Source organism: Molossus molossus, unplaced genomic scaffold (genome assembly GCF_014108415.1).
Source record: "Molossus molossus isolate mMolMol1 unplaced genomic scaffold, mMolMol1.p scaffold_m16_p_9, whole genome shotgun sequence".
Classification (NCBI taxonomy): domain Eukaryota; kingdom Metazoa; phylum Chordata; class Mammalia; order Chiroptera; family Molossidae; genus Molossus; species Molossus molossus.
In genome coordinates this window covers 62,177,742-62,181,183 of record NW_023425403.1, presented here as the reverse complement: position 1 = coordinate 62,181,183, position 3,442 = coordinate 62,177,742, and positions in this window count along the sequence as shown.

The window sequence follows — 3,442 nt, the reverse complement described above, 5'->3', positions numbered from 1 at the left end:
TGGGGGAAGAAGACGGGCAGGGGAAAAGGACTGGCCTGTTCCCGGGAGGGAGGGCGGCACTGGGTCCTCTGTCCTGAGGGTATTGATCGGGGGTCTCAGGAGAGGTCCCAGTAGAAATTCATCAGCTCACCAGGTGTGTCCTTTCAGGGTCATGGTCTCCACTGATTGGTCAGCCCCAGGGCAGGGGTCATTAGTCACTGCAGTTGGTCCTGATGTCAGCCATGGACTCCTCTGGTTTTGCTGCTTTTCTGGGCCTAGAGCTGAAACACAATGGAAGCCTAGATGTTATCCTTACGGGTTAATGCTTAAGGGCGTGGTCGTGCAAGGGCCCTTGTGGGAGCCGTAGGAGGCCCCTCTTCTGCCCCTTGTTCCTCCTCTAAGGGGTCTACTGCATGACCAGCGACATGCCAGGGGAGGACAGGTCAGAGGAGGGTGGAACCTCATGCAGTGTCAGGACGTCTAAACCGCATGACTAGTGATGTGCTAGGGAAGGAAAGGTTACCTAGAGGTGAGGTCCTTGTTTTCCCAGTTTTGCCCGTTGCTAGGCACCCGGGGCTTTCCGCCCTGGGGACTTTCTGTACCCGGCCCATTGTCATGCTCTGCTCCTGTCTGTCTGTGCCTAACTTCGTACCTTCAATATAGTTTTACACAGCAGGGGAACAGTGGGCATTCTGGACTTCTCCCTCGCCTCAGCGGGAATGCCTCCAGGGTTTTCCCATTGAGTTAGATGACACTAACGTATGCATTTTCTATCGTGTTAGAGAAGATTCTGCAATTTCTTTTTATTAAGTGTTTTTTATCAGCAAGGGATGTTAAATTTTGTTGAAGCCTTTTATCCATCCATGGCGATAATCATGATTTTTCTTCTTAGTCTTATTTACATGGTGTATTATGTAGACAGATTTCCTAATTATTAATCATTTTGTATTTCCAGGTCACACCTAGATAAGTAATCCACTTAGCCATGATTTGTTATTTTAAAATATGCTGCTAACCCAGCCGGCGTGGCTCAGTGGATTGAGTATCATCCCATGGGCTGAGAGGTCCCGGTTCAATTCCTGGTTGGCACATGTCCAGGTTTCAGGCTCAGTCCCCAGTAGGGGGTGTGCAGGAGGCAGTCGACAGATGTTTCTCTCTCACATCAATGTTTCTATCGATCTCTCTTCTTCTCTCTCTAAAAAAGCAATAAAAACATTTTAAAAATTAATATGTTGCTAGATCCATTTGCTAACTTTTTGAATTTTTGCATAAGTATTCATATGTAAAATTGATTTGAATCTCTATTTTGTGTTTATTTATTAGTGTTATCTTTCATAAGAAAAATTTGGAAGTTCTTTTTTTCTGTATTTTAGAATATTAGAATTATCTATACTTTGAAAAATTCCTTATGAAACTACCTGGTTCAGTACTTCTTTGTGAAATAGATCTTTGATAAATGCCTCTGTTTCTTTTATGGAAACTGCTCTAATAATGATGTTCCAAGTCTACTGGGATCAATTTTGTTAAATTGCATTTTCCTAGAAAATTATATGTCCCATCTGCATTTAAAATGTTATTTGCATAAAGTAGTGCAACATACGCTCTTATGGTTGGTTTTAATTTTATTTTTATGGCTATTTTCCCCTTGACATTATTTATTTTGTATATTTGTGCTTTTTCTCAATTTTTCCTTGATTAGGTTAGATACTGGTTTGTATATTTCTGCACTTTTTTCAAAGGATTTTATGTTTTGATATTTGTTTTTCTGTTCATTTCTGCTTTATTTTTTATTTTATTCTTTCTTTTTATTAGTAGCTTCTTGAATTGGGAATCTAATTTATTTTACTCTCAAGTACTTACTTGAGTTATTTATTAAGTATAAAATGTTATTAATTTTTCCTCTGATTACCATTTTAATTGTGAAATTTAGTAATATTTAGTGTTTTCATTATCATCATTTCAAAGAGATTTTGCAATTAATATTGTCATTTCTGCTCCAACCCAACACTTAATTGTTAGAGATAGTTTTAATTTCCAGGTTGAAGAGCCTGATAAATGTTGGTTAAATGTTTGTTATTAGTGTCTAATTCAATTGTATTTTGATCAAAGAATGCCGTTTATATTTCATCTATTTCATGGATGGTTGAAGTCCCTGTGTGACAACCCCGTGTGGACGGATTTCGTTAATGTTGCCTGTGCTCCACAGAAGGCATGTTTCCTGTTTCAGGATGTGGCGTTTGAGATCTGCACATGCATCCTACCCTCTCGTTGTGCCTTGTTTCGCTTTGTTATGTTTTTCTTTAGAGCTTCTAAACTTTTAGATATTTTCCATTCATGATCTGTCTTGGACTGTGAGTAGCTTATTAAAATCTCCTATTAGGCCGGTTTGGCTCAGCGGTTAGAGCGTCGGCCCACGGACCAGAGAGTCCCGGGTTTGGTTCCCGCTAAGGGCACGTGCCTCGCTTGCAGTTTGTCCCCGGCCCTGGTTGGGTTCGTGTGAGTGGCAACCAGTCCATGTGTCTCTTTCACATCGATGTTTTTTTTTCTCTCTCTTGTCCCCTCTCTCCCTTCCACTCTATCTGAAGATAAATGCAAAAATGTCCTTGGGTGAGGATAAAAATAAATAAAGAAAAAATAAAAATAAAGAAAATAAAATCTATTAGTTGTGTGCTTTTCTTAGTTGTTAATGTTGTTTCTCCTTTGTGAACATGGTTGCTATTTTATTGATATGTTGACATTGATAACCATTAAATCTTCATTGTGAAGTTGGACATTAGCATTTGAAAGTACTTAGTAATTTCCCCGACCCCTACGGTGTGCTGTGGCAATCATAACCCTCTTCCCGTATGGTCCACATTCGCCGGGTAAGACCTTTGCCTTGACCTTTGCTTCCGCCCTCTCCGTGTCACCCTGTTTGGGGCGTGCCAGTTGTGTGCACCGTAGGAGTGGGTCTGCTTTATGAGCCACTCTGAAAACGTTCTTCTTTTAATAAGTGAGTGGATTCCATTCATGGTAGTTTATGTGACTAATAGCTTTGGTCTCAAATCTGTCATATTTAAGTTGTATTTACTGTGTGCATGGTGTTATGTATTTACGGGTTTCAATGTGATCTGTTTCTTTGACCATTTTTACATTCATTTTTGGTTGTTTTTAAAATTGAGGTAAAATTCACTTCACATAAAATGAACCATCTTAAAATGAACACTTGAGTGGCATTTAGTACACTTAAAATGTACACCTCGTCTACCTAACTCCCCCAAAACTCCACCACCCTAAAAGGAAACCCCATACCCACTGAAGAGTTACATTCCATTTGCTCTCTGCATTCCCGGAAAACCACCCATCTGTATTCTGTGTCTATAGATTTTAAGTTGCTGTGTGTGTGTGTGTGTGTGTGGTTTGGGGGGGATATGTGGATGTATTCTAATTTAGATACTGTCATTTTTCCATGAAAACTGGGAAG